Source organism: Haplochromis burtoni, unplaced genomic scaffold (genome assembly GCF_018398535.1).
Source record: "Haplochromis burtoni strain Fernald_Lab_line unplaced genomic scaffold, NCSU_Asbu1 Contig_173, whole genome shotgun sequence".
NCBI lineage: Eukaryota > Metazoa > Chordata > Actinopteri > Cichliformes > Cichlidae > Haplochromis > Haplochromis burtoni.
In genome coordinates this window covers 278,587-298,857 of record NW_024582534.1, presented here as the reverse complement: position 1 = coordinate 298,857, position 20,271 = coordinate 278,587, and the positions used below count along the sequence as shown (strand labels likewise).

General features: G+C 42.1%; 1 protein-coding gene across 2 annotated transcripts in view; it reads right to left on the bottom strand.

The window, feature by feature from the left end:
• Positions 1 to 20,271, bottom strand: part of fam163ab (family with sequence similarity 163 member Ab) — a 38,315-nt gene that overhangs the window by 9,119 nt on the left and 8,925 nt on the right. The window contains exon 1 of one of the 2 annotated variants that reach the window (XM_005933799.3): positions 15,619 to 16,138. The exons of the other annotated variant lie outside the window; for it this stretch is intronic. The gene's annotated coding sequence lies outside the window, so the exon portion shown is untranslated. Of the gene's footprint in view, positions 1 to 15,618; positions 16,139 to 20,271 lie in introns of those variants that run through there. 2 annotated transcript variants of the gene reach the window in all.

Here is a 20,271-nt window from a genome sequence, read left to right as displayed (position 1 = left end):
CCCACTTAGACACACAGATCCTGTACACGCTGCATGAGCACACGTGTACAAGCAGACAGGAAGTTGGATCAGATTAGAGTGACCCTCAAAACCCCCACAATGGCTGTAGAGCCCCGCACGCCGATAACGCTCTCCTACACGGACGCAGTGACACAAACACACATATTCAAATAGCCAACCATACTTGAGCATTAGTGAACACATCAGAACATCCTCATAAAACATTCATTAGAAGTGACAGCAGAGTTTTCATAGCACTTAGCAGCAGTCAGTGTACAAAGAGGAGCAGCATTTCATTTATGAACAGCACTGAGCCTCAGGACTCGTAACAAGTATCCAGTTTGGCTCGACACTGCAGTTTAATCACACAACATCTGAGGCTGAGCAACTGGGATGGTTTGCAGTAATGTGCGTGCATGCATTATTATAGCAGCTGAGGTCTCAGATTTAAGCACAATGTTTAGTTTCTACACATTACTGGAGCTCCCGTCATGCACTTCACTCCCAGAAGGGAAAAAGGAAAGTGAAGCAAAGTATCACCAGGGGTTTTTTTTATATTGGGGCGATCGTGGCTCAAGAGTTGGGAGTTCGCCTTGTAATCGGAAGGTTGCCGGTTCGAGCCCCGGCTCGGACAGTCTCGGTCGTTGTGTCCTTGGGAAAGACACTTCACCCGTTGCCTACTGGTGGTGGTCAGAGGGCCCGGTGGCGCCAGTGTCCGGCAGCCTCGCCTCTGTCGGTGCGCCCCAGGGTGGCTGTGGCTGCATGTAGCTGCCATCACCAGTGTGTGAATGGGTGGATGACTGGATATGTAAAGCGCCTTGGGGTCCTTAGGGACGAGTAAAGCGCTATACAAATACAGGCCATTTATATTATCATTATTCTTACTTACACATAAGATCTGCCTTCGCAGCGCTTTGACAGTATGATGGTCTGTGTGTACCCAATGACACCACTGAACTATTGCTAATGAACTTCATTAGTTCTTCCAGCTGTTTCTCATAATCATACTTAACTTTCCAGCCTTTTGTTGCTCCCATCTCAACTTTTTTGATTTTTATTGCTGCCATTCAGTTCAAAATGAATATTATCCATTAAATAAGGGAACACTTTGATGTTCTGTTGTGAAATGTTGGTTCTTTCAGATTTGGCCTGGTAGTTATTAACAGGCCGCATTAAGCTACGTTCCACATAATTGATTTCATATTATGACATACGCTACATGCATATGATAGGCGCTTTGTTCCACCTTATGTTAGATGACACGTATAATACTATGCAAAGATTACACAGTGCAGAGCGCCGTGGTACTCGCTGATGCTTAAGAGGTTTTACGCCTGCGATCAATGGCATTTTATTTTTATTGCTTTTCTTTGTCCCTGTTCGGAAGGCGTTTCCTTTACAGGACAAAGATCCTCCATATTGTAAAACTACAGGTTTCCCCAGTTAGTGGTTTTGGCAAATCAGAGTAATGCACACTTCTCCCAGGCCAGCTCTGTCTTTGATGGAGTGCTCACTTTGAATTCTTGGCCATCAGTCTTCAGGAGCGTATGAAGGACCTTGACTGCCCCCAGAAGATTTTTGCAAGATTGATTTTTTGGATCTTAAATTGTTCAGACCACCAGTAACTCACTGTCACTCTATGCTCCTTCAAAGACACTACAAACCCGCACTGGACTTAAATGGCATAGCTTTGAGTCCTGCAAGATTAAGGATTGCTCATTAGTTAGTTTTAAAGTTTGTAATGACAAATATGTGTTTTTGTTGACATATATTTCTTTAAATCGACTTCTGAAGATATGATCAAATTACCATTGTCAGATGAAAGACAATAAATCGCCCCTTTATACATAAAACACATCAAATCCCCCCAAAACCCCGGAGACAATGCGTAGTTTTGACCAACAAGCGCCCAAACATACACCTCACATCCCCGCCCTACATTCTTTTAAATTTGTGACTTCGCATACGAAGTTCTAGTTTCAGAATATTCCGTAGCTTTATGGTGGAGAGAAAACAAGTCACCCATCCAAACAGGATTCACGGTCACAGTTGAAATGTAATTTGTCTAATCCTGTTATCTGGCATTCCGAAAGCTTTCCCATATCAGCTTCCCCTCCCCATCATCTGTGTTGTGGCCAGGCGTGGGTGTCTGTGTGTGTTTGCATGCGTAAACACAAGTGTGTGGGTTGGTTTATAAAACGTGGAACGCCTTTTTCTTCAAGATTATTCCTCGTAAAAGCGGAATAACGGAGAAAGTGAATCTGTGAAGGCTGCAAAAGCTCCAAATGAAATCTGAAGATCAGCGTTTGGATTATTGGATTTTTGTTAATGTTGTGAGTTCAAAAGAGCAGCCTGTACATAGTTTGATGCTGTTCACTGTTTACAGTCCTGCTCTAAAGTAAAAGTGTTGAAAAATGTCGGCAAACAGTCACTTTATAAAAATGAAAATAAGAATAAAAACTCAGTGACCAAAAGCACCTGTGTGAATGAGCACTGTCCTTGGTGCTGAAGTTACTGGAAGCAAAACCTGGATTATTTGTTGTTTTAAACCATGAAGCGCGGTGGATTCAGTATTTTTATTTGCTCCAAGATGCTTTTGTTCACTGTCAGGTGAGTAATGACAAACAAATCAAATGTATGACTGGGCAGGTTTCCAGCTTTATCTGTTAAGGAAAATTCAGTGTAGGTTAAATCTAAGTGTGTGTGTGTGTGTTTACATTGGTGGTTCATGGCTCAGGTTTCTATCTGGTGTGAAACATGGCCCACATGTTTGTGTTTATTTGGTTTTAAAAAGAACGATTTTAGTCGAGCATATCATTTTGATCAGTCATAAAACACTACCTCAGGCAGCACGGTGGTACACTGGATATAAAAAGAGGTTTCTCGGTTCGAACCTCCTCCACATCCTTTGTGTAAGAATGAAGAAAACGGGGTTAACCCAGGACGGTAATGTTGCTGGTAATGGTGTTGTGGTTCTTTTTTGGTTTTTTTGTTTTGGTTTGTTTGTATTTCCATAACTTGTGTATCTGCAAATATACACATTCTGTATTTTTCATATGAAAGAAACTATACTGTGGTGGGGCTTGCTAATTTCTTGTTTTTGATTTATATATGTTTTGTTTTACTTTTGTTTCATATGTTGTTTGTTTAATTTAAGACTAAAAAAAAAATTAAATGATGAGAGGTAAAACTTGAGGGGGTAGGGACAAATAAGTAAATACTTCAGCCTACTCCTTTTCAAACAAATAATGGAATGATGTTTTGTAATGATTGAAGGCACATGTTTGAAATGTTTGAAATAAAAATGAACTGAACTGAATCGAGTTTGTTGATCCGGATGTTGAGTTTTCAGGGAAACCCATGTTCAAAAGAAGTTTCCCCCTTTATAACTTAATGTCACTAATACTAAACTCTGTGTGTCGGAACAAAAAGTATTTTAGCAGTTTACAGCTACACGTTGTGGAGATGACAGCCTTCCAGCTGATAATGACTTCATTTCCAGGTGACCTTGAAAGCGCTGTTCATACAGTGAGGAACCTACCGGAGTTCAACCAACCGTTCCCATCTTCTCTCTTAAGCTGCCTCAGCAGTTATGGACCGATAGGCAGAGATTGATGACAGTGGACATTTTAGTTCAATTACTTGATTTTGCTCGAGGTCATTTGGAGCAAAGAATGCAATGAATGTGAAGAACCACTCTCCAGAATGATCCCGTTGGCCCTATAAACCCACATGATCAATAAAGACAGTAAAACGACTTCGTTCCTGTGAAGATGGAGAGAGATAGGACAATAGAGAGTTGGAACAGTTTGAATTTTTTTCCTCCGTCCAATCTGGACCATGTTCTGATGCCCTATACGCTTCTGGCAGATTTATAACTAGTGTACATTATGCTGTTATGCAGCCCTCCGGGCTACTGTACTCGAGCCTGCCAGCTCCTGATTCAGCCTTTCTGCACACTTGGTGTGACTCAAGATGTGGTGAATACCTTTACTCACATTGCAAGTGAAAGATTTATTACGCGCAGACTATGTGTAATTTCTATACATACATCAAATTCAATTTCCTCCCTCTTCATAGAGAATACCAGCAGTGCTGTGCTGGTTATGGCACTACCAGCTGACGTCCGATCTCTGCCCTTTAACTGCTATTACAACCACAGCTGCTGTGCTGATAGTAATATTACTATGACTGATAGCTCCAATAGGGTTGCTAATATTACTGCTTGATGGCTAATACTGTCCATGAGAGAGAAGAATTACCATTGTCTCTTATATGATCATTGCTTGTGCGGTCACACTAAACACGAGGAACGCGATGGTTAAATGTTTTCCCAAAATCTATTTTTTCAAATCAAGTCAGGGGCAAAGCAGACAGTGTCTGTGAGGGCTTTCTAGTGAGTCAATTAAAAACCGCAATGGGCACAAAGCCTGCCACAGAGAGCTCATAAACTACTGTAGAAGGTTTTGCTCAAACACACTTCATTTAATAAACAGTGATGATCACATCTCACGAGAAGCCGTCCAAAACAACTGGCAGATACTCTCATACTGATAATAAATGTTTGTAACATCTCTCTCAACTATACAAAAGCTTCTGGAGTGCCTGTTGGCAAGGCACTGGATATTCCAACTCTGGCCGTGGCAGGTTACCTTTACAGCCAGGTTTAAAACATATAGCAGGAAGTTTAACCTCATGATAAACATTCCCAACATTTAAACACCACAGTGAGCTGAATGAAAACGAGCTGTTGTACACCCACCTTTAACACACATATTGTTCCAATAAAAGATTTATGCAACTTATATCATTTTCCAGTATAACGTCACCAGATAACAGGACATCAGCTTATTTCTCTTTTAAACTTGTCTCCATATGTTTTCTTGTAACTGCTTCAACACGCCTCATACCAAGGCTCCCGGCCTGTGGCTGAGCTCTGGACAGCTTTAGCTTTAGCTGCTTTCTTTCTGTTAGCATCTTTAAAACAAATTAATGTTCACCTGGATGATAATGGCTTAACTGTCTGATTACACATGTTGTCATAAATGTTTTTGTGGCAATTCCTCCAAATTTTACTTTGCTGAACTTTCTCCTCTGCCTCACTGATGATAAGAATAGGCCACAGACACATGCTAGCAACCTGCAGCTAAGTGACATGTTAGCAACCTGCAGCTAAGTGACATGTTAGCAACCTGCAGCTAAGTGACATGCTAGCAACCTGCAGCTAAGTGACATGCTAGCAACCTGCAGCTAAGTGACATGTTAGCAACCTGTAGCTAGCATGTGACTTTTATACAGTCACTAGTTTTCACGACTCTCATAACTGGACATAGGTGAGCCTGACCGCATCGAGCACAGAAAATCGGTCGGTTCTGGTCTCTGCTGCCTGATCATATTATCTAATACTCAGCTTCATTGACCTGCCATTATTATATCAAGTAGTAGGTAAATATGGGTGTTGCCAATAAGATAACTTAACAGAGCCTTCATTGATGTCATTACTACCCATTCTTTAATGTAAAACGGATGTCATTAATGAGCTCAGTTGTATGCTTTTGTACATGTACTAAATGAAGCAATGAGATGTCTTCCAAATTACAACGCAGAACCTTCTGCAGTTCAATACTGTTAGCAGCTCTTCTGTTTACTTTACTGAGTAATAGTGTCTATTCACCTTTGGTGTGTTTTCCTGATTAGAAAAAGTGAATATAGGAAACGGAACAGGGACTGATGCATGTTTTTATCAATGAGTTGGAAACAAAATGGAAAGCTTGTGGGTCAACTGAATATAAAGTCAAAATTCAATCACATTAAGATTCTTAACAAGCTGAAGCACTGAATTGCTGCATCTAACCTTGGGGGAAGACCTCTACCCACAGAGCTACTGACTAACACACACTTCAAAGCTGAAGACTTGAATTGATTTTTTTGCTAATTTATATCCTGTTCTGACAGATTCAGTGAAGAACTTGAGCAAGAAAATGAGTTGACATTAACATGCATGCAGCTTTGAGTTGAGGTTTGAGGTTTACAGGGATTTCATTATAGCTGCTCAGCTCCTCCTCTGCTGTCTTGCGATATGCCAGCCTCCCTGCACATTTGGCAGCAGTGCAGCATCGCTGAATGCACATCCAGTATAGGGCAGTGAGCAGCCAGGGAAGCTGTAATTACTGTACCACTATTCTGCTGGTCAGCACAGCAGCCTCATAAAAGGAAATGAAATGTTCCAGCTTTAATCTTAGAGGGAGTAATGTACCACGAATATTGCATTAGCATACAGTCGCAAGGAAAAGTTGCAACAGATGCTCGAACAGATTGAGATCTGGAGAATTTGGAGGTCAGGTCAAAACTACAAACAGCTTCATGTTTCTCGAACCATTCCTGAGCAGTTTATTTGTAGTGTGCCGGGATGCATTATCCTGTTTAACAAGCCCACTGTAATTAGGGAATACCAATGCCACGAAGAAGGTAGGCGACTATTTTTACACAGCTTCCTTTCAACCCATAGTTTAACCTGCCTCCATGTCTTCTCCAGTTAAATGTGCCCCACTGTACATGTGTTACAAAAGAAAGTATGATTCATATGATCAGGCTGAACAAATAGTTTGTGATGCCTTTACCTAAACGGTGTCTATACCTGGACATTTTGGTTGAAATAAGAAGAAATGTAAATGCTTCCCTCCAGCACAAATAAACACTTTGAAAGGTACTGCTCAAGAGCATTTAAACCTGCACAGTGCTGTAAGGCTGGACGATGAATACACAATAAGGCTTCACAAAGTATATCTGAACATATTATATTATTTTGATTTCATAACCTTTGTGCAAACAAAAACAGAATCCGAGCAAATACTTTCATTTTAAACCAGAGGATTCTAATAAAAACTCTGCTGTCCCATTAATCAACAGCTGTACACTCTGGCTGCAGAGCTCCACCCACCGTGGGTGCCTGACCAATCACATTAGGGCCCCGCACACCTTTGGGCTCCGCCTCCAAACAGACATGGTGTCAACAAAATGAAATTCTTTGCTCGTATTACGTTTCAGCTCACGCAAACATTATGACATAAAAATCATTCCATAATGTATGTCTTGAATTTATCTAATAAGACTAATTAGGATTCCAGGTAAGACTTCTTTTCAAAATAACACTTCTGACTAAATTTGCCCAAATTTAGAAGAAAGTGTTTACCTTTTGGTGAGAACAATTACGTATGTCAACCTCAAAATCATTCACTTTAACAGAGATAAAGTATCAGTGATGCCTTCATAGTTTTTATTTGGCTCGTGCTAAGTTCAGAGTTCTCATTTCCTTACTGTCCCATCATTGTAGACTCAAAATCTAAGCGTGTCAGGCTACAAACCAGGCTAAACACTTTTATGGAAATGGCCATCAATCAGTCTATGAGCACTGTGCAAAGCCTGTGCCAACCTTCACTCCCTACAGTGCATTTCCCACTACTGTCAAAACAAACCCCAGTGAGAAAAATCCCTGGGTAAGTATGACTGTCAGTGCATTGATCAAAGCTATTTCAACACGTAGCTGTGAGACAAACTGAATGCATGACCTTCAGCTTGCAGGACGGTAACTGAATCCACTGTGCCATCCTGCCAACAGTCAGGCAGACTGAAGAGGAAATGCTTCCAGGACAAACAACCACTCAGCTCTCCTCTGGTCAGTTAGGCAGCGGCTCTCCGCTAATTGTTTTTGAGAGGGTCGCTCATGAGTTTGTCTCAAATGCATCAGGAAGCAAAGACACAGCAATAATCAAAGTATCTTTATGCAGACACAAAATTCCAATCTGCAACAAAAGGTTTGTCTCCATTCATCGCAGCATTGAGCTGTTTTCATCCCATCCATGCAATCATGGTGAGGCTCGAGAAACAGAGAAGCAGCTTGTGAGTGACACGCTTCCTACTGACTCTTATTGTAGGCAGGAAGAAGAGAGGAAAGAGAAAAGAGACCCCGCAGAAACTTTATCACCCAGTTCATCTTAAGAACATCAGTCTCTTCACGTGCATCAGTTTATTGAGATTAAAAGGTTTACAGACTTTGAAATAATGTGTTTTATTTGACATGGATTCATTTAAAGATTCATTTTGTGCAGCTCACCGTGCTTTAGCCATGCCACACGTTTTATTCATATTCAATATATATTTGACTGCAAATCTTCTGTGTTCTCAGTTCATATTGATACTATCTGCATCTGGCAAGCTGACCTTTCTCATCTTTACTAACCAATGCATATATGCACGCTGAACTCTGGGCTGTGCCACAGCTCGGTGTGAGTAAGAGAAGCAGGAAAAACTGCTTACTGCAAGTATAAATGTTGGATGTGAGCTTCAAGCGCTGCTTGCGTAAGAGAACGGCTGCAGAATCAAAACTAATGCTGGGGAGCGGGTGGGCAGTGATGACAAAAAGATGTAATTTCAGGAAAGACATGTTTTAAAGAATAACAGTTCGAGTTGACTGTAAGATAAAGAGTTTCCTCTGCGGAGAACAGCTTAAGTCTTAAAGCAGGAGGTACGGAGCTGAAGTAAGCAGTCAGTCATGGGCCACTTCATGAGTGGAAGCCTTGTTTTATTAGACGGGAGGATAGAGGTGCCTAGGATAGGTGGTCTTATTGCCACGTTAAGCTTTTTTCCTTTTACTTTTTAAGGACTGCGATCACGAAGAACTCCTAAAATCTGTCCCAGGCTTTCAGAGGAAACGTCCACTTAAAACTAACAAAATGTCACATTTTGTGGGTTTGTGCTCCACAAATCCAGTGTGTGTGCTAAACGTTTGTGAGCGTTCAGACGAGTGTATTTGTGTGCATTTGTTTCTCTAACTGAAGCATGAACTACAGATGAACTGCAGACAGCATTGGGGGGAAAAACAAGGTGGAGACATTCTCAGAAACTGGCCTTTCTCACATGTAGCACACAGCAGGAGATAATCCACTTCAGACACATTCTCTATGCTGGGAATATATTTAGTTTAGGTGAGGGTGTTGCCCAGAAAGAGTCTGGTGCAAGAGTCGGTGAATTCACTGGATTATTGCTCTGTTCTTAAATGGACATTACACAGAGTTTGCACAAGAAAGTTAAAAGACTGTTAAACCCTAAAATGACCCCAAACAAAGGGCCATCGTTGACCCTGTGGTTTAGAAAGAAGCACAAAGGACTTTGGGGAAAAATCTAAATACTGTTTGATCCGTATTAGAATTATTATTCTTTTCCCTGATTGCCAAGACTTTGGACCGTGTGGTGGATGCAGTGGAGGAGCATGCAGGGGGCAGTTGTGACAGAAGAGGATGCTACACCTAGCTGATTATTTGTGTGACGAGCCCCAAAGGGAGCAACACAAAGAAGAAGAAGGTCGCACAGGGTTGGATGACGTGCACCTCACAGGGTTATTTATAGAAGAGCCACAGGACAAGTCTCGGCTGTCCATCTGCATCTAAAGGTCAAAGGTCACTCTTTGAGGATGCCAATGTTCACATTTTGGACAGAGAGGACAGATGGTTTGAAAGAGGAGTGAAAGAAGCATCTATGTCCACTGTGAACGACCACTTTTGAACAGAGGGCGGGGCTTATGACACCAACTGTCTGCCATCTATAATCCAGTTTTGAGATCCTTCCCAGACGCCTGAACACCCACTCACATCCTGGGCCATCTGACCTCAGGAAAGGCTTCACAATGAGTTCACCCAAACCTTGGTTGATTGTGACCTGCACCCGTGTTCACACCTTGACTCGTGTGATTAGGTAGCGGATCAAGGGGGTCCATGACCCTCTTGGGGCGACACTCCCATTGGGCTTAAAATCTGGGACTCTCCACCAGTTGCTCTTAGAACTGAAGAAGCTTCTTGGATGAAACTTAAAGAAGTCCAGACGCTTTTCTTTCCAAGCTCCTCCGACTACGATCACCTGGAGGACTGAGAACTTTCACAGACTCACAGGGTTGGACATTTCAGTTCTCATGTGCATCTTTGGAAGATCCTTAAAAGTTCAAGTCCATCATTGAATGTGTGAAAACAAATGGCGCACAAATCTAAATGCCAAAGAGCTTCGTTCCCCTTTCCCCTGTCTCCCTGTGCAGGAGAGTCAGTCTGGTGTCATCTAGAAGTTGTATGCATGTGTCTTTGTGTGTGTGTGTGTGTGTTTTTGATGAGTCACCACAGATAAAGCAGCCAGCAGCGGTAGAGCTACATTAGCAGATAACAGCATCTCTCTTCCAGAGACCACCGGCTTTGCCAACAGCCCTTCTTCTCATTCGGTTCATCGTAACCCAGGGTACCTGCGCTTCAGGGCAAGGGGCGTTCACAACCCCGTGCTACAGCGTTTGGAAGTTAGCGTCACGAATGACCATCTAAAGCTGAATAACAGAAAGTAGATCTCAAAACAGTGTGTTTGAGAGGACAGGAGCATGAGGATGCCCACTTCCCTTAATGTCAGCATACTGTGTGTGAGCTGTAATAGGAGTAAGATAGGAAAAAATACAAAATAAAAATATCTATCAAGTTCTATAGTTTAACGATGTACCAGGAACCAAATATTCCAAGGCAACATATTACTGTTAATCGTGTATCTAGCACTCAGGTGGAGGTGGGCAGCTTACAACTACATGAAGGAGTTTCTTTATGATCTTTTTGGCACATTTATAAGCTGAAAGTAGCTTTCAGCTCCAGACCCAGATCATGCTAGAAACCAGCCATCACTGTAGATTCAGGTCTGTGTTCAAATCCTAGCTGGCAGCTAATAAAGAGGTGAAAACAAGCTGGTCTGACTGCTGTTAGATGCTAGAACTTAGCGTCCTGTCCTGCTCGTGCTGCACTGCAGCTCGGACGCGGCTCGCCTCGCCTTTCATGTGTGACTACATTACGCGCAACTCTCAACTTTTATGGCAAGAAACATCAATACAGCAGCCACAAAGACCTTAAGGGGCGATGAATAATTCACGCAAGGCTCCTGAAACACTGAAACACTTTCCTCTTCCCCGTGTCGTCTGAGAATCTCTCCGCCAACCCCCAACAAACACACACACAGCTACGGCAGCTCAGACACACTCATGCATGTTGTCCCAGAAAATACACTCAGTGCAGTGTTAGCAGGAGGATGCAAGGACTTTACAACCAAAGGGAGGCTGAGTACAGCACTGTGCCACAAGAAAGCAAGACAGTCAGAATCTCTGACACCGGCCTTCCCTGAGGCAACAATGACTGCGCTTTGATTTCAAAAAATACTCATTTGAATTCAAAACACCACAGGGCAGTTTGAGACTGTCATCATTTGGATGAGACACACTTATAATACACATTATGTCACACGCGGCGCCTACCGAGCTTCAGATGTTCATCTTGTGGGGACATGATGCAAGATTGTGGGTCAAAATTCAACCACTAGATCACTGGATGATTTCTTTTTCAGCAGACTTTAAATGCATCTGCTTTGGCCGCATGATTTCAAATTGCAGGAACCATTATTAAAATGCTTGTACAAAAACATAAGTGTTTGTGTTAGGACAAGGATACAGTGTGCTGCTTCTGTCCCACCAACAGGCTTGAAGAGGTTAAATTGGCCAGCACAAGGTTAAATATTCCCAGCATTCCCGTATCCGCAGCAGAAACACGAGAAATCGCGTACATCGGGAGGATTCGTTGGGTTTTCTAAGGCAAACTGTTTCCTAACTTCACTGAGGATGATCAAATATTTAGTCACATAGCCAGAGCAGGCAGTTACAGAGCAGCTTGGTACAGACAAATCAAATGTTGCTAGCAGCCAGTTGTCATTTCCCACAGTGTTTTGAAGTGTAGGCGCAGCGCACCATCGCACAGCCTTCGTGTTAAATACATTTTGTCTGTTGCTGCTGCGTTAGCTGTGACAGCGCTGACTGCAGACTCCTCTGGGAAATCAGCCCACTTCCTGTTGTATCACAGCCACTGGAGGTGAAGGAATTAAGACGTTTGTGTGTGTGTGGAAGCGGGAGGATATAGAGAGGCTGCTCTACAGATATTTCGTCAAGCTGTGTTTTCCAGCCAGTCTCCATGAGAAATGGGTCACACAAGGTTTTAATGTGGTGGAAATTAACGAACATAAACGTAGAGGCGAAGGTTTTGTTTGGATGTTTGACGTGAACATATCCGCTCATGGATAAAACACCACCTATAGCAAAGGCTAAGTCTGCAGTCAACACTGGACGTCACTGCAGCAGCAGCTCTCTGAGGCTTTGCTTCCAAGACAAGAGCTGAACACCATCACGTAGCAGCTTCCCAACAAAGTCACTGGTCAGTGAAAGCAGACGTGTAAAACATGAGGCCCGAGGCCCGGAATCAGACCGCAAAAGACACCAATCTGGCCCACTGGATGGCTTTGGAAAATGTGAAGAAGAGCTTTTAACTGTATTTCCTACTGATAAAGACCTCCCCATGGCTGCTCATTCACCAATGCAAATAAGTAATACATACACCATTAAATGTAGGGCTGCCACAAACCATTATTTTGATAGTCGACTAGTCACCGATTATTTTTGCGATTAGTCGACTAATCAGATCATCATCCATTGGATGTAAAACATACAGCTTATTGCACCAGCAGCATCTGCTCTTATATAACTATCATTAGCTTACAGCTTTAAGTGTGTAAGGTCTGTGCTAACTAAAAATAAAGACAAGATGATAGTTTATTAAATTTTAATGAAACTTGCAGATTGTTTCGGTGAAGTTTAATAAACTCCTTCTATCTAAAATATAACAGGACACCGGAGTAAATTCTCCAGCATCTCACACTTCTGATAATCAGCTGTCTGCTTGACGTTTATTCAGCTGTGTAAAAACTATAACTTTAATCTCAGCCAAACCGATTTACTCAGGAACAAATAAAATACTGAAAAAAGCCAAACAATAACATTTTTAAGTTATCTAAGTGACTCATATATCATGTTTAACCTGAGTAGCGAAAGACGGCGGTGGGTTTGAAAACGATTTGCCGGGAGTCCGGTGTTCTCACGGCGCTAGTGACCTAGCCCCCGGCTAGCTATCGAGCTAGTGGGTAACAGACGTCTCCGAAAACGTCGGAGCGCTTTTGAAAATATGCGGTGTCCTGATAAACTGAGCAGATATTTGAGGTTTACACAGCTACATTCTCGCCTGAAAATATGTTAAACGTTTATTTTGTGACCCAGAAAGAATAATAAGAGTAATATTAAAACTAACTAGCTGCCGCCATTGTTGGAAACTAGCTGGGCCGCGCTATGAATTCTGGGACACAGCTCTTCTTCTTCTTCGGGGTTTAACGGCAGCTGGCATCCTTGTACATGCAGTGCTGCCATCTTCTGTTTCAGTCCGTTATTACACTCTTAAATCCTGCTACTTATTCCTGCGTCTTTTGGATCTTACAAAGCTTCAAACGACGCGTCGACTATTAAATCAGTCGTCGACGATTTTGATAGTCGACAAATCGTGGCAGCCCTAATTAAATGACAGAAGAAACTGGGTTGTTTTTTTTCATATTCTACTTTATGATTTATCAGTGGGTTCAAAATAAAAACAAGCAAAAAGAAAAAAAAGTTTCACTTGAAAAAAATGATCTACTTTAGAATAATATATATTTATATTAATATATTATTGCACTAACTGAAGTTTTTCTCTAAATTTACACATTTATTTCTTACTATTTCAGCCCAAAGCAGCATTTCTTTCTCATGTAGGAAAACTGCTGATATCTGAAGCGGGCCGGACCAGTGAAATCCCTCTTTTCATCTGCATAAATATGTTTAATATAAAGACCTAAATAAAGGGCCCAAAGTGTAAAATGAGTTTGACATCTCTGATTTAGGCGTTTTGAACATGTCAACTTTAATCTAAAGAAAAGACGGTTAAATATATTTCTTCTTTCTCGGACAGCAAAGTAACTGCTGCATGTGCAAATGAGGCAGCAGCACAAAGACGTTACACATGTTGGTCGCACACAGTGTCACTACTATATATACGCTACTGTATATGAACGGTGTTTCCACAGAAGTACTGTATAAACGACTGACGTAGCCACCAAAACACCACCTGGTGCTTAGGAAAGAGCTTTTGCGATGCCTAAAACTGAGCTTTGGGCCATCGCCACCTTGGTGTTTTGAAACCGGATACGACAGGCGATGCACATATTTGACTGTGAAGTCAACGCCATGTGTTAAGACGTTGAGGTTAAAAGTTGGCTAAGATGGCGCCGCCCTAGTGGCAGCCTGCCGTAGCAGCTCCCGATCGCCGTAATGTTCTTTTTTAGTCTTTTATATTTATACCTATATCTTTATATTTATCTGTTTATCTTAATATGCATCTGTTTCTACACTCATTTTATACAAGTGCTTGATGTTTGTTGTATATTTGCTGCTAGGGCAACTAAATTTCCCTCTGGGATTGATAAAGTTTCTCTGGTAAAAAGTTGCCTGCATAGTCCCCATTATTCACTCTAATAGTGACCACAATTTAAATGTCCACATGACCTGAAGCTAGAGGTCATTAAGTCATCAGGAAAATCTTTACTGAGGAGCAGTCGAGTCAAGCACATTATCGTATAGATGTGTCTACAACTGGATGTTTGTCTCACAGAAGTCGCCCCCTGTTGAGCGATGAAAAGAATGCAGGTCCTTGGTGTCACTTTTCAGACTCTGAAGCAGCATCCGTCGTTCATACAGTCTGTGTTGAGAGGAGGATTGTGTTTTTGCATGCGTGTGTATGCAAGCGAAAGAAGGCTAATAAACTAACAAACGACACTACATAACGGAGCCATAACCAGCTTCGTCATCCTGTGACTCTGCAGCCTCCATGAGCAACAGCGAGCACCATCAGTTCTCCAGGTTCTGATCAGGCGAATACAAAAAAAACAACCTCAAGTGCAGAAACTCAGAAACCAAAACAAAGCGAGCACGTTTTTTCTTTGAAACTTTGCTTTGGTAGCAGGACTCTGAGGATTGACTTCCTTTGGATACAGCCTCAAGTGGCCATTTAAGTAAGAGCAGTTATTTGTGATGGATAAATATTTTTCTTCTTTCGGTCCAAAATTCTGCGTCGTATTTTGCAACTTGATTGTACAATGTGACCATTAAATGGTTGTATCTGTGTCATGTTTAGCATGTAGTACAGTGAAGGACTTTGGGGGGGATCCCTCTCCGGGGGCCAAACTGAACTTCAGACCCCTGCAGTGACTCTCAGGAACCTTACCTCGTTTCCCCCATCTGTTCAAAAAACACTAACCCCAAGCAGCGAAGTAGCCGTCACTGCCTTCATCTACACATCACTGTTTAATTAATTTCATTTAATGAATTGCCAGCAGGCGATCAGAGTAGAATCAAAATGGCAAACACCTCCATCTGAGCTTCACTTTATCTCCACTGCCCACATTTCACGAAGCATAAAAGTGAAAAAATAGCCTCAATTAGACCTTCTTTGCCAGGTAATGTGACATTTTCATAAACCTAACAGAATAGTGACCCTTCTGAACCCCAATCATTCTAATCACAAACTAAAACCTCTGATTATAAATAAATAAATAAATAATAAATAAATGGATTTTAAATAAATCTATATTTTTGTTGAAAACGTCTTGCTTTGTGCTTACAGTTTCAATTTCAACCACACATACCTGATCTAATTACATGGTCCGCTCGTCAATCTTGGGCCAATCTTGTGGAAACTGACCATGAAAAATCCACCAGCATCCTTATCGCAGCAAGAGGAAGACAGAGAAACGCGGTACATGGGACTGCGGCGGAACTTCTCCGAGGATGAGCCGGAGTCCAGAGTGCGTACAGCCGCCAGGGAAACTAAACACCAGCGGTGTGAAAACCCCAGATTAGAGGTCAAATGCACGACTGTGAGCACAGCCAGAACCGGAGGACACTGAAAAATGGAGCATACTGACGGCGCGGCAACCGGAGGAAACAAACCGATAAGGACGAGGACAACTCCGAGATGAGCGCTTTTTACGCGCATGTGGTGTGTGAAAACGCGTTCACCTCCATTCACAGCGGCGTTATTCTCGGGACTCCAAGAGAGAAAGCAAGCGGCAGGAAGCTTGAAATCACGGAATTTAAACCGGACACATCCAACAAGTGCGGGACGCGAAGGCGAAATGACGCTGCTGGGCGGACTGGGGGGCGATGGGAGGAGAGGAGTCGCCCCACATCACGCAGAACCTCCCTTAAAAAGAAGGCGTGATGTAGTGGGCCTACATTTCAGAGGAATGCCAACAATATATTTATATATGAGCCAGAATATTACCGTCGAGGTTCCACTTAACTCGATGCCAGTAAAAATGAAGTGGGATGTTTCTGAACTCTGTTTAATCACCGCATAAACTTACAGAGTGCACCATATTCAAAATATTAGTACTGTATCATATTACTGTATGAGTATCACAGTACTGTATGACAGCAGTAGAATTCAACATGCTGATATAGAAAGAAAGAAAGTTAAATGATAAAGATAATAACACCAAAAATAGCATGTAGTCATCATTATATGGATACAACCAGGAGACAGGACATATCGATGCTTTCAGCCATATTCATCACCCACAAACTCCTTTAGACTCAACAATACAACCTGGATGTTACCCTGAACGCTGGTTCAGAATGTTCCTATTAGAAAACGAAGGCTGGGTAATGCTACAGTAGAGCCCCCATACACAGACCATTGAGCCACAGTAATTGATTTGCCCTCAATCACTGTTCCTTTAATCTACTTACTGTTGCAGCCAAGTCAACGCCAATATTGACGGAGAGGGAAGGCCTGGCTGACTAAAAAGGGATGTGCAACAAAATTGAGGCACACAGATTAATGCAAGTGAATCCAAGAAGAGCAGGGCAGCGGAAGCTGGGCAGTCTTGCTCCAGGCTCTCAATCTACAGAGGACAAAAACTGCCAAAATCACAAAGCAATAAATTATTTTTCATGCATTTTAATCAAGGCAAGGCAAGTTTATTTGTATAGCACAATTCAACAGCAAGGTGATCCAAAGTGCTTTACAGAGACATTAAAAAACAGAAACAAATAAAAAGCAGGATTTAAAATGGGAAAAAAAAAGAGTACGTTTTAAAATTTAAGCTTAAAAGTAAAACAGTGCGGATTTGGTGCTTTATTCAAATTCAGCTGAGAACAGGTGAGTCTTCAACCTGGATTTAAATAAACTGAGCGTTTCAGCTGATCTGAGGCTCAATAAATAATAAATAAAGTTTGCATTAAAAAGGTTATGTAATATAATATGATTCTTCTTTTTAGCTTTTAGCTTTGTTTTACTTGTTGACCTCTAAGAAGCTTGGACCTGTTTATTTTTCATCAATACGATTTATTGACGTATTATTTGACTGTATGACTTTCAGCTAAGCTAAGGGACTAGTCCATACATCACCAAATGGCTGACCTCGGTCCGGATCCGGACCAAGTGCTGGATCTGTCTGGAGTGGTAATCAGTGCCAGAAAAAAATTCCCCATGATACATAAACCCAGAGCTCTGTTTTATCAGTACGGCATAAAACAGTGGGCGCAGGTAAACCAGTCCTTACGGTAATCGCCTACTGTTTATGGAGTTAGGCAGAAAAGCCAATCAGACATATAGCGTACTGCAGACACAACATAGAGAGGAGCAGACACGGTGTGCTCGGCGGTGAGCGAGTGGACGAATCAGTGTGGGCTCATTCCTCCAAACCTTTATGTCTCACATGCTGTGAAACAGTGGAGCTGTTAAGCGTCTCTATGAAACCAAACACAAGTTTGTTGAAAAGACGTATCCACCAACGCACACATTCATATGTGCACCAACCACGTTCAGACCCAGATTCAAGCTCCTCACGCTGCAGTCACATGATCATTTATCCCACTGAGGGATAGTGGGCGCTCGTTTTAAAAATCGCCCGTTTTTCCAATTGCAGATGTGATTTGTTTCTTGAAAAGCTGGCCTCAAATTCCTCTTTAATTGTTTGAAGAAACAATTAGGAGGAAAACAGAACAAAAACAGACACAGAATAACAGTGAGATATTATAAGAAGAATTCTAATCAATTGTTAGGATGCCTGGGTCGTCGACCCAGGGCTTTTGAGTTTATATTATTTATACTGTCTAGTTTTTGGTTTCTTTGAGTTCTATCTAATGGCTTATGTCTCTGTCTTCTTTAGTTGCTCTGTCTCCCCTATCACCTGCATCCCCTTGTCTAGTTCGTGTCTATGTGTATCTTAAGTTCCTATATCCCCGTGTTCAGTCAGTGTTTGTGTCTGCCCTGTTCCCACGTCTCTGTTCCCTTTTGTTATAGTGCCTGCCCGTGAGTCTGTGTTATGTTTCCTGTTTTACTTTGAAAGTCCATGTCTGATGTTAATGTGTCTGGTTTTGCTTCCCCCTTGTCTCGTTAGGCCTGATTTGCCCCAGCTGTGTTTCCCTCCTGTTACCCATTCCCTGATTGCTCCCTCTGTGTATTTAAGCCCTGTGTTTCTTGGTGTCTGTGTCGCGATCTACCGTTTACGTTGCTGTGTGTTTTGCCTGTCCACCGGTGTAAGTTTATTTTGAGGTTTTTCCAGTTATGTCATGTTTGCGTTCAGCATTAAAGCTGTTTTTGTTTAAGTTCTGTCTCCGGAGTCTGCACCTTGGGTCCTATTCCTGCCTGCACACAGCCACACCTAACAGCCTGGAGTTCACTCTGTTAGCCATATGTGTCTTAATGTGAACAAAAAATAAATATCACTGTGATGAAGTGGAAATATACAACCATGATTTGATTGACATGGGATGAAACTGAGATCTGGACCTTGTTGTGAACGAAATCTTAGTGATCGAACCTACTGGGATGTTAATTTGTTATCACTGAACTAGTCCTTCTTCTAAGTGTAGACAGCTACGTCAGTGCTGTGGGAACAGAATCAGTATAGGAAAGCATCCATCCTCCCATCCTCCCATCCATCCATCCATCCATCCTCCCATCCATCCATCCATCCATCCTCCCATCCATCCACCCATCCATCCATCCTCCCATCCATCCTCCCATCCATCCATCCATCCATCCTCCCATCCATCCATCCTCCCATCCATCCATCCATCCATCCTCCCATCCATACTCCCACCATCCATTCATCCATCCTCCCATCCATCCATCCATCCATCCATCCATCCATCCTCCCATCCATCCATCCATCCATCCATCCATCCATCCTCCCATCCATCCATCCATCCTCCCATCCATCCATCCATCCTCTTCTGCTCTTCCTTATCAGGGTCAATTTTAAAAACTAGCAAAAACAAATACATTAGTCTGACCACTTAATGCTTTATTGCAACTATAATCACTCAATTTTACAAGCTGACACCTGTTGCAAGGCTTGTGTTGAGTATATATTATTTCTGAACATCTCATAGTCCCCTGTCTTCTCATCTTTGGCTACTCGCCTCACTTACACAGTAAGATGTGGCTGACGAGGTACTTTGGGGTTGTGAACTGTGAAATGTTAGAAACACAGTCAGGAAAACTTTGTCTGAAATATCAGTTTCTTGTGATGATACTCACAGTAGCTCATGGTTACACATCTGAGATAAAACTGCAGGGACAGCTTGTCGTGCAGCTCAGTACCGGATCTGCGTTCAGTCGACCAGGTAACCTTTACTGCCACAGAAAGTGATTTTTCTTTTAGTTACCCAAAATTACAGAAAAAGACTGGGAGATGAAAACAAGCAGATCCTTTTAGTGAAAATACCACTGGTACAAAGTCAGTGTCTGCTAAAAACATTCAGGGAACAAAAGGAATTCAAGACAATAAAAGAAAGAGTCTGACATCTTAGAAGATTTAGAGGATTGAGAGACCGGTAACACCTTGCTACCACTCTCATGTCTGTATGCTAGACATGAATCTGCAGAGAACACGTCTAGCTTTGCTTCAAATAAAGACCTACAACCAAAGTAAGCATCTATCCTGACTTTAGCCAAAGGCAAAAGAACAATGACCCACCACATCTTATTCTCATTAATTATCTTACTAGGTTGGGTTTTTTTGCAAACACAAAAGTGTAAACACAAGTTATTGTTTTTCAGAACAGTAATCTGTTTCTTTGATCCACCACTATGACAAAAACTGAAATGTCTTTAATCAAGATATTAATCCATAAGAGCCCAGACGCATTTTACAGGAAAACTCTGGGAGAGTCAAAGTTGAAACTTTAACAGGAACTTTCCTCCGTGTGTAAAGGAGCGTAGACACCTGTGTGGCCGTGGTTGTATGGATTAAAGATGCTCATTCAGTAAAACTAGAGTCGCCTCA